At 36.7% G+C, this 12,438-nt stretch overlaps 1 protein-coding gene across 1 annotated transcript in view; it reads right to left on the minus strand.

Moving 5' to 3' along the window:
* The window catches only part of LOC149830716 (serine/threonine-protein kinase TOUSLED-like), a 71,040-nt gene that overhangs the window by 3,383 nt on the left and 55,219 nt on the right, over window positions 1-12,438 (minus strand). The window lies entirely within an intron of this gene.

Raw genomic sequence — 12,438 nt, forward strand, 5'->3', positions numbered from 1 at the left:
AAGCACCACATATGGGGTAAAGGCTTATGGGGAATCGTGGATGGTTCTGATTCGGAACCTAAACTATCCCTTACCAAGAAAGAAGGAGATAAGAAGGTCCCATTATCGGAGGAAGAGAAAATCAAGGCTTTAGCCTCTTATGAAAAAAAATGGAAAGAGTGGAGAATGGGACATGCAAAAATAATGTCATGGCTTATCAATAGTGTTGACATTAAAAAATGTTCTAGTATTGCCAAGTTTGATCATGCCAACAAGGCATGGGAATACCTTAAAAATATGTATTCCCTTAAAGATATTGCGCATGTGTGCAACCTTCAAGAGAAGGTTCGGATGATTACCCAAGGTGACAAATCAATTCGAGAATATTACAATGAGCTATTCGAACTCTGAGAAGAACTATCTCTTTTGGAACCCAAATGGCACTGTGCCGGGGATATTGAGCTTCGTCAAAAGCAGCTCGATGCTGAACATTTCTACCAGCACCAATAGAGAAAAAAACACTCTTTAAGAGTGACCTCAAGAGCCAAGAACACAAACACTAAAAGTGCACACACAAAACTCTCAAAAGTAGAAAATGACTTAAAGTCATAAGTTGGATTTATTGAAGAAAGAAGAGAAGGGTGAAAACCCATTGCTTACAAGAGGAGAATACCTCCTCTATTTATAGAGGAGGGAGTGTAAAGGAAGGGACCACAAGGGGCTCCCATGTAGTCGTTGGGAGCCCCAACGGTCATAAATCTGACCGTTGGGGCCCCAACGACTACATGTGTGGGGCCCTTGTGGTCTTACAAAAAAGAGAAAAAAAAGGAAAAAAGGAAAAAGAAAAAAGAAAAAAAAGGAAAATATAAAAATAAAAAGGTTACATTGTGGTTTTACCAAAATACCCCTATCGGGTATTTCAAAAAAGGGAAACTGTATATATATACTTATATATATACGAATGTATATATATATATATACATGTTTTAACACGCCCCCTCAAACTTTACGGGGTGAAGACCGAAAGTTTGCTAAGAAGAAACATAAATCGTGGAGTTGGGAGCGCCTTGGTGAAGAAGTCAGCTAGTTGATATTCTGAAGTAACATATGGTAATGAGATAGTCCCTCTGAGATATTCGTCTCAAACATAATGGCAATCCATTTCGATATGCTTGGTCCGCTCATGAAAAGTGTGATTGCTGGCAATGTATATCGCACTTTTGTTATCACAGCAGAGCTTGGTGGGAGTGGAAATGGGGACGCCCATGTCACCAAGGAGACTCCTGAGCCACACGATTTCCATAATTGTCATTGTCATGGCCCGATATTCAGCTTCAGTGGATGACAGTGAGACCTTCTGCTGCTTCTTGCATCTCCACGAAATGAGAGATTCACCTAAAAAAATACAAAGACTCGTAATTGAGATACGATCATTGGGATTTCCTCCCAAGTCAGCATAAGTAAAAGCAGTTAAGTCAAGAGATAAGGAAGAGGATAAGAAGAGTCCCTTGGAGATGGTATTTTTGATGTATCGCACAATTCTCATTACGTCCGCCATATGAACCGAAGTAGGTGCATGCTGAAACTGGCTTGCTGTATGAACCGCATGAGCTATATCTGGATGTGTGATGGATAGATAGGTGAGGGATCCGATTAATTGACGGTAGGGGGTTGGATCCTCAAGAAGAACACCATCTTCAAGTCTTAGTTTCGCATTGATAACTTCGGGAGTCTCAACTTTCTTTTCATCAGATATTCCTGATTTGGTATAAATTTCTGCAGCTAATTTCATTTGAGATATGATGTATCCTCGCGCGGAATAAGCCACTTCAATTCATAAAAAATATCTCAAATATCCAAGATCAGACATATCAAAAGCTTCTTTTAACATAGACTTTACATCATTTACTCCCTTTTTGTCATTCCCAGTGATGATCATATCATCAACATACAGCAGAAGCATAATAATGGAGTCACCTGTCCTTTTAACAAAAAGAACAGTGTCAGTATAGCAAGAAGAAAATCCTAAATTGATTAATCATTACTAAACCTGTCATACCAAGCTTTAGGAGCTTGCTTAAGTCCATATAAGGCCTTTTTTAATTTCAAAATTTTTCCATTTAAATTCATACCTGGAGGCGGTTCCATATAAACTTCTTCATTTAAATTACCATTCAAAAAGGCATTTTTGACTTCAAGTTGAAAGATTGGTCATTTTTTAACAGAGGCTATAGCAATAAGAGCTAGAACACTAGTCATTCGAGCAACTGGGGCAAAAGTTTCATCATAATCTACCCCATACTCTTGGGCATATCTTTTGGCTACCAACCTAGCCTTATATCTTTCCAATGAACCATCACTCTTAGTTTTTACTTTAAAAACCCATCTACATCCAATGGGTTTCTTGCCATTGGGAGGATCAATGATTTCCCAAGTTTGCGCCCTTTTAAGAGCATTAAGTTCTAGTTTCATAGCTTCATTCCAATGAGCATATTGTTTAGCATCATTGTAATGAGATGGTTCATGAAAGAAGTGAAGAGCAAGTAGGCATGCTCGAAAGTTAGGAGAAAAAAAATCATAAGAAACAAATCTATTGGGTATTTTGGAAATACGATTTGATTTTCTTTGAGAGGTCTCTTCGATTGACTCACTTTGAGAGAATTTTTCAAGGGCACAAGGAGAATTTCTTTCATTCCTTCTAGAGTAGACTTGTATTTGTCTTGAAACATTTTCTTCTAAGTTTTGATCATCATTTGGATGTTCAAAATGATCTTCACTAAGAGGTTCTCTAGGATCAATATGATCATCTATGATGTTTTCTTGAGGCAATAAGTCAAATAAAAAGGAATAATCAATATTTTCATTTGGTTGGTGCGAAAAACCATTTTCTTCTTCTAGGAATGTGACAGCTTTTGAGATATAAAGTTTGTTCTTGAGCATGTCAAAACATCGATAACCTTTTTGTTTTTCGCCATATCCCAAGAAAATACATTCAATAGCCCTAGGAGAAAGTTTATCATTTTTGTGAGTTAGAACAAAACATTTACATCCAAAAATTCTTAGTCTTTTATAATCGGGAGACATATTGTAAAGTTTTTCAAATGGAGAAAGATTTTTCAAAGAAGATGAAGGGGTTCTATTGATAAGATATGTTGAGGTTACAACCGCTTCGGCCCAAAAGGATTTTGGGATATTTTTTGAAATTAATAACGTTCTTGTAGTTTCTATTATGTGTCTATGCTTTCTTTCCGCAAGACCATTTTGCTGCGGAGTGTTGGGACAAGAACGTTGATGACAAATTCCATTTTCTTTTAAATAGCTTTGAAAATCATTGGACATATATTCGCCTCCTGAATCGGACCTAAGAATAGATAGATTTTCCAAAAATTGATTTTTAACCATTGCATGGAATTCTTTAAAGAAGGAGAAAACTTTGGATTTGTGACTTAGGAAGTAAATCCACGTAAATCGAGTGAAGTCATCAATAAAGACCACATAATACGAAAATCCTCCTTTAGACAAAATAGGGGAAGGTCCCCACACATCGGAATGAACAAGTTCAAATGGTCGAGTGGTAAAGTAACTTCTTTGAGGAAATGGAGTAGCTTTAGATTTCCCCAAAATGCAATCTTTACAAGTCATGTGATTGTCTTTACAAGTATTGTTCAAAAACGGAAAAAGAGACATTTTTACAAAATTTGGATGACCAAGTCTCTCATGCCAAATTCCAATACTTTTGTCTTTTACAAGATTGCAAGATGACTTAGATGGAAGAGTCAGAAAGTCCATAAAATAGATATCACCCCTTTTATGGCCTTGCCCAATCAGCTTCCCTGACTGGAGATCCTGCACGGTGCAATCTTTAGGTGAGAAAGAGACTTGGCATCTATGATCGGTGATTTGAGAAACGGAAAAAAGATTTAAATTAATTTTTGGAACGATTCTTACTTTAAGAACGAAAAAGTTTTGAGAATTTTTAAAATCAAGTGTTCCAATACTTTCAATTTTCAATGATGTTCCATCGGCCGTTGAAACATAAGAGGATATGGGTTCGGAAAAAACATTTGAAAGAGAGTTTTGATGAGATGTCATATGAAAAGAAGCACCGGAGTCTAGTATCCACATACCTGGAGGTGATGAAGAATAGGCGATGGCGGCTCCGGATGTTGAAGAAGAAGTCTTGAGAAGATGTTGGAGAACTTCGGAGATATGATTAAGAGTCTCTTTGATATCTCCCTCTTTGGCACTTTCTTCTTCCTTCTTTGGAGAATTTTCTCCAACCGCGGCTACTTTTCCCTTAAGTTTGGGACAAACCGGTCTAATGTGTCCTGGTTCATTACAATAATGGCATATTATTCCCTTTCTAGGCCCATTATTATTTTTGTTAAAGTAAGGAGGTCTATAGGCTTTAACATTTGATCCGGGCCTAGTAACGGCCAAAACTTTATCACTCTTAACGCTTAAGCCAAGTCGAGTTTCCTCTTGGCATATTTCGGCAAGGGCGTCTTCAATAGGTAGGGCTTTGCTTCTATGGAGAAGAGATTCCCTAACTTGTTCAAATTTCGGGCGGAGACCATGAAGAAATTGAAAAAAGTGCTCATTTTCAATTTGTTCCCTTCTTAACTCAATATCTTCCGGAGCCACCCATTTAGGCTCAAGAAGAGCAAGTTCATCCCAAAGAGGGGTTAGAGAGCTAAAATAGTCCTGGACACTCATATCTATTTGTTTGGTGGAACGGATTTTTTCTTGACAAAAAAATTGTCGAGCAAGATCCTTTTGGGTATACATACCCTTAAGGAAAAACCATGCCTCATTGGCCCTTCTAAATTTGGCAATATTAGCATAATTTTTAAGGTCTACATTGTTCATAAACCATGCCAAAATTTTGGCATGGTTACTTTCCCAATCCTCAACTTTGGATTGATGGTCATTGATAGCTTTGATGCGCTCATCGCCATCTAAAGCTTTTTCAACCTCATTTTCGATTTTAGTGAGAACAAGAGAGGGTTCGGGAGTAGTTCCTATAACAAAACCCCAAAGTTTCTTACCTCTTACATGATTTTCCATAACGGAGGCCCACGTGAGATAGTTGGACCCATTTAGCGTAAAAGAAAGCTCCACTTTAGAATCACGTTCCATCGGCACCAAATATCCTTCCTTCTTAAAATTTGAGAGGCACACGTTCCAAGATAACAAAGAGAAGCCCAATCACCAACCGAGCTCTGATACCATGTAATGAAAAGAGGCGGAAGCACCAATAGAGCAAAAAGCACTCTTTAAGAGTGACCTCAAGAGCCAAGAACACAAACACTAAAAGTGCACACACAAAACTCTCAAAAGTAGAAAATGACTTAAAGTCATAAGTTGGATTTATTGAAGAAAGGAAGAGAAGGGTGAAAACCCATTGCTTACAAGAGGAGAATACCTCCTCTATTTATAGAGGAGGGAGTGTAAAGGAAGGGACCACAAAGGGCTCCCATGTAGTCGTTGGGAGCCCCAACGGTCATAAATCTGACCGTTGGGGCCCCAACGACTACATGTGTGGGGCCCTTGTGGTCTTACAAAAAAGAGAAAATAAAAAGGAAAAAAGAAAAAAGAAAAAAGAAAAAAGAAAAAAAAGGAAAATATAAAAATAAAAAGGTTACACTGTGGTTTTACCAAAATACCCCTATCGGGTATTTCAAGAAAAGGGAAACTGTATATATATACATATATCTATATATATACTTATATATATACTTATATATATACGAATGTATATATATATAAGTATATGTATATGTATATTACTATATATATACATGTTTTAACATTTATAACTGGGTTAAAGCCAGAATTTGAGTCCACCAAATCGACCCTCCTTCATCGTGGAAAAATTTCCACTATTGTGGAAACTATTGAAGAATTAACAATGGAGGAAAATCGTCTTCGGAAAAGCACCCCTAAAGCTGCTGATGATTCCGTCCTAGCAGTATCTAGGCTTGGGAGTCATACTCGTACTTACCGGCTGAAAGATTTTCAATGTTCTCGTCCTTCCCTGCGTGAAAGCTGAGAAACAAGAGAGAGATAGAGAGGGAGAGAGAAACTGCAGAGAAAACTGATACCCACTATGTTTCATAGGGTCGGCTGCTGTATTAACCTTTTTATAATAACATACTATTACAGTGATTAGGGTACAAAAGTACCCTTATTACAAAAGAATAAATTACATTGTGCCATTAATGAGAAGGTAATGATCACGGGTCTGGATCTCCAAATCCGTGACCCGTAACAAGGGGAATACACTTCTTTTCACCAGCCACCTCACTTTGGAAAACAGAATGGTGAGTTTGACAAGAGGAAAGTTATTTGCCACCACTATCATGAGTCCACCAAATCGACCCTCCTTCATCGTGGAAAAATTTCCACTATTGTGGAAACTATTGAAGAATTAACAATGGAGGAAAATCGTCTTCGGAAAAGCACCCCTAAAGCTGCTGATGATTCCGTCCTAGCAGTATCTAGGCTTGGGAGTCATACTCGTACTTACCGGCTGAAAGATTTTCAATGTTTTCGTCCTTCCCTGCGTGAAAGCTGAGAAACAAGAGAGAGATAGAGAGGGAGAGAGAAACTGCAGAGAAAACCGATACCCACTATGTTTCAAAGGGTCGACTGCTGTATTAACCTCTTTATAATAACATACTATTACAGTGATTAGGGTACAAAAGTACCCTTATTACAAAAGAATAAATTACATCGTGCCATTAATGAGAAGGTAATGATCACGGGTCTGGATCTCCAGATCCGTGACCCGTAACAAGGGGAATACACTTCTTTTCACCGGCCACCTCACTTTGGAAAACAGAATGGTGAGTTTGACAAGAGGAAAGTTATTTGCCACCACTATCATGAGCAAGGACACTGTTAAAATGTATCTCTCTTATGTAAATATTTACATATATATATAAAGAGAGATACATATACACATGATGTATATATGTATATGTATCTATCTTTATATATATATATGTAAATATATATGTTTCCTTTTTTCTTGTAAAACCCGCAAGGGTATTTTAGTCATTTCCCTTCCTTTTGCGCATATTCATAATTATGAATATGTTGTAATATTTTTTGTATTTTTACTTTTTCTTCTTTTTCTTTTTTCTCTTCATTTTTTATTTTTTTTCTTTTTGTTGACTCAAAATCAACTTGGAGGGGGCTCAACACTAGCTGTTGAGCCTCTCCAACAGTTAGAATTCTAACCGTTGGAGGGGCTCCAACAGCTAGTGGAGCCCCTCCAAGGCTCCTTGCTTCTTATAAATAGGGGAGTTCCCCCTTTGTAAAACTCACTTCTTGGAGCTTTTGTTCTCCATTCTTCTCAATAAAATTCTTTATATTTTGTATGCTTTTGTGCATTTGAGTTTCTTTATTGTACCTTCGTGTACATTTGTTCTAAGTGTTCTTGTGCATTTGTGCACATTGGTGGTGTTGTGCTTATCGCACACTTTATCTCTTTTTTTGAGATATTTTCACATGGTATCAGAGCTAGGATTAAAAGAAAAGAAGATCGTGCATTTTTCTCTCTTCGTTGGAGTACCTCGTAAAGCGTGCCATTAAGTTGTGGTGGTTGGAGTGAAGACTCGGTCCTTCATTCTATATTTTAGAAGCTTTCTACATCAAGAAATGACTCATTTCGCATTGTGGTACGCATTTATTTCTCTTTGTATCATCTCTAATGGGCGAAAATGATTCACACTTCTCTCTTGGCTTCAAATTAAATGGAACAAATTATCATGTATGGGCCGGGAATATGGAGGCCCATATAAAAGGAAAGGGTCTTTGGGGATATGTTCAAGGAACTATTCCCGAACCCGAACCTAAAATTACTATCCTTGAGAGAGGGGAGATCAAGGTTCTTGAGGGAGAAGAAAGAGAATTGAGGGAGAAGAAAGAGAAAAGGCTTTTGAAGATTACAATAATAAGCATGAAGAGTGGGAAATGAAAAATTACAAAATACTCTCATGGTTCTTCTCTTCGGTTGAGGCCAAAATTAATGCCAACATTCTAAAGTTCAAAAAGACATATCAAGTATGGGAATATCTTGAAAGAATGTATAATTCAAGAGATTTGTCCCATAAATACTATCTCCAAAAGAAGGCTTTAACCCTTCAACAAGGAGAAATGTCCGTTAGAGAGTATTTCGCCGAGTTATCCACTATTTGGGATGAGCTTGCTCTCCAAGAACCTAAATGGAGTGGTGAGGCTATTGAATTGAGGGCCAAACAATTAGAAGAGGATCATTTCTTTAACTTTTTAAATGGGCTTAGACCCGAGTTTGAACAAACTAGATCCTCTCTCTTGTCTTCTTTCTCTTCTCCTCCATTGGAAGATGTGCTTACCAAATTAAGTGGAGAAGAAACTAGATTGAGAATGAATAAAACCAATCTAAGTGTGTTAGTCGTTCCCTCTAAAGATGAGGATGAGGGTGCTTATGCCGTCTCAAGACCGGGGAATAATGTTAAAACCTATAAACCCCCTCATTTTAACAAAATCCGAGGAAGAGAAAATGGTGGGCATTATGGAAGAAGAAATTATAGTAAGATCATATGCCATTTTTGCAAAGAACCGGGTCACATTAAACCGGTATGCCCTAAATGGAAGAAGATAGTGCCTATGTCTACTACTTTCCAATCAACCAAGGAGGAAGGTCCATCAACTTCCAACCATGCTACTTTGTCTCTCAATCAAATCATGGAAGCTCTTCAACCACTCCTCAAGGGATCCGTTTCCGGAGCCGCCATGACCACCTTCTCTCCTCCCGGTAAGACTCTTTGGCTCTTAGACTCGGGTGCATCCTTTCATATGACTCCAAATGTTTTTGCACTTTCTAAATACTCAAAAAATTTGTCACCCACTTTTGTCTCTACCGCGGATGGGGCTTCTCTTGAAATAAAAGGAATTGGTGATTTTGAAAGACAAGGTTTTTCTATTCCTAAAGTTAGATTTATACCAAAACTAAATTTAAATTTACTTTCCGTCTCTCAACTATCAGATCATGGGTGTGATATCAAATTCTCATCAAATAAATGTTGGATACAGGATCGCCGGTCCGGGAAGATGATTTGGGAAGGCTCTAGGAAGGGAGATCTTTATCTCATGGAATTTCTTCAAATTCCAAAAACCTCTTTTTGTAATGTTGCCCAACATAAAGATATAAATGTTTGGCATAAACGCCTTGGGCATCCAAATATTGTCAAGCTTTCTTATTTACATTTTGCTAAAACTTTATGTAAAGACAATTTCAATTGTAATGATTGTATTCTTGGTAAAATGAGAAGCTTACCTTTTGGACAAAGAACTATGTTTTCAACTAAGACTTTTGAAATTGTGCATTCGGATGTTTGGGGACCGGCACACGTTGTGTCTAAGGAAGGTTTTTCGTATTATGTTATTTATGTGGATGATTTCTCAAGGTATAGTTGGATATACTTCCTCAAACATAAACATGAGGTTTTCTCTACTTTTAAGGTTTTTCACATGTTGATACAAAATCAATTTAATAGTAAATTACAAATTCTTAGAACCGATTCCGGGGGAGAATATCTCTCAAATGATTTCAAAAGTTATATTGAAAATAATGGGATTGTTCATCAAAGGTCTTGTCCCAAAACTCCTCAACAAAATGAGTTGGCCGAACGAAAATATAGACACATAATTGAAACTACAAGAACTTTGCTCATTTCTCAAAAAATTCCAAAAAGATTTTGGGCCGAAGCGGTTCTTGCATCGGTTTATCTCATAAACCAACTTCCATCCAAAAACTTGAATCAAATATCTCCATATGAAATCTTGTATAAAAAAAGAACCCGATTACAATAGGTTAAGAATTTTTGGTTGTAAATGTTTTGTTTTCACCGATAAGAATGATAAATTATCACCCAAAGCTATTCCTTGTGCGTTTTTGGGATATTCGGAAACACAAAAAGGTTTTAGGTGTTATGATATTAAAAATGATAAACTATATGTTTCAAGAAATGTAACTTTTTAGAAAACATAAGTGGTTTTGAACACAAAACTCATGAAGATAATGCCGATTACTCTTTTTTGTTTGAACTATTATCTAGAAATGAAGATTTTTTTAGCGATGATGAATTGAATGAGAATGAGGATATAAGTGAAAGTATTCCTCAAACCATTCATGATGAAGAAAAAATGATAAATCAACTAATTACCTATACACAGAGATAAAAGCACTTTTAGAAGTGCAATAGAGAAATATAGTGACCTTAGTGAATCTTCCAACCACTCTCGAAGAACTGAAAGATCTAGGAAAAATCCTTCTAGATTTATATCCTATGAGTCTTTTTCTCCAAAGCATAGGGCATGTCTTAGTGCCATTCACTCATATCAAGAACCTAGAAATTTTAAATAAGCTAAGGAAATGATAGAGTGGAGGGATGCCATGGACAACGAACTTAGAGCCCTCAACAAAGCCAAAACGTGGGTTTTTCAATGTCTTCCAAAAGGAAAGAAAACAATAGGATGTAGATGGGTTTTTAAAGTCAAAACCAAGAGTGATGGCACTCTCGAAAGATATAAAACCCGTCTTGTCGCAAAAGGATATAGTCAAGAATACGACATCGAGTACGAAGAAACCTTTGCTCCTGTTGCACGAATGGTTATTGTAAGGTGTTTGATCACCATTGCATCTATTAAAAAATGGAATATTTACCAAATGGATGTTAAAAATGGTTTTATAAATGGGGACCTTAATGAAGAAATCTACATGGATGCTCCTCCTGGTATGAATGTACCAAAGGGGAGAGTCCTTTGTTTGCAAAAAGCGCTTTATGATTTAAAACAAGCCCCTAAGGCTTGGTATGATCGATTTAATGATGTGATGGTTCAAGATGGTTTTACCTCATGCTACACTGACACTGCTCTGTTCATCAAAAAGTCTGATGCAGGAATTGTGATTTTACTGTTGTATGTTGATGATATGTTGATAACAGGTAGTGACATAAAGGGCATCAGAAACATTAAAACCACTTTACCAGTTGGCAGATTTCTTCACCAAGGCGCTTTGCTCTCCAAGATTCAACTTTCTCCTTAGCAAACTTTCAGTCATTGTGCCCTAAGTTTGAGGGAGGGTGTTAAAATGTATCTCTCTTATGTAAATATTTACATATATATATATATAAAGAGAGATACATATACATATATACATGATGTATATATGTATATGTATCTATCTTTATATATATACATGTAAATATATATGTTTCTTTTTTTCTCGTAAAATCCGCAAGGGTATTTTAGTCATTTCCCTTCCTTTTGCGCATATTCATAATTATGAATATGTTGTAATATTTTTTGTATTTTTACTTTTTCTTCTTTTTCTTTTTTCTCTTCATTTTTTATTTTTTTCTTTTTGTTGACTTAAAGTCAACTTGGAGGGGGTTCAACACTAGCTGTTGAGCCTCTCCAACGGTTAGAATTCTAACCGTTGGAGGGGCTCCAACAGCTAGTGGAGCCCCTCCAAGGCTCCTTGCTTCTTATAAATAGGGGAGTTCCCCCTTTGTAAAACTCACTTCTTGGAGCTTTTGTTCTCCATTCTTCTCAATAAAATTCTTTATATTTTGTATGCCTTTGTGCATTTGAGTTTCTTTATTGTACCTTCGTGTACATTTGTTCTAAGTGTTCTTGTGCATTTGTGCACATTGGTGGTGGTGTGCTTATCGCACACTTTATCTCATTTTTGAGATATTTTCACAGACTCTACAGGCCCCAATGCCCTAAACTAAAAAGGCAGGATGAAAAAAGGTTGGTCACCGTTGACGTCGAGCCAAAAGATCAAAATGTGCTTGTTTCCATGGTTCAATTGATGGAGATCCTCCAACCACTTCTCAAAGGGGTATCATCTTCAACTGATGCCTCAACTGGAGCAGCAGTTGCATCTGTTTCCGGTCCAGGTAATTTTCTTTGGCTTTTAGATTTTGGTGCTTCATTTCATATTACCCAAAATGACAAATGCTTATCAGAATGTCTTAAAAACAACTTAAGTATATCAAAAGTTTTCACAACAGATGGAACATCTCTTGAAATAAAAGGAATAGGTTGTTTTGAAAATTATAACATTTTTGTATTCCCAATGTTAGATATATCCCAAAATTAAATTTGAATCTTCTATCTGTTTCACAAAATTCTAATTATGGGTGTAATATATCCTTCTCTTCTGATGGTTGCTGGGTACAGGATCGTCAGTCAGAGAAGCTGATTGGGGAAGGCCATAGAAGAAGGACTATATTACATGAAATTTTTGGAATTACCAAAGAATGTTTTTTGTCTAAATGTTCAGAAATTGGAGATAAAATTATGGCACAAAAGACTTGGCCATCCTCATGTCTAAAATCCAATTCTTCCCAAGTTTGGGAAAATTTTTGCTTGTACAGACTGCATTCTTGGTAAAATAAAAAG

The sequence above is a fragment of the Nuphar pumila genome, chromosome 8 (assembly GCF_984573655.1).
Source record: "Nuphar pumila chromosome 8, dmNupPumi1.hap1.1, whole genome shotgun sequence".
In the NCBI taxonomy this organism is placed as follows: Eukaryota; Viridiplantae; Streptophyta; class Magnoliopsida; order Nymphaeales; family Nymphaeaceae; genus Nuphar; species Nuphar pumila.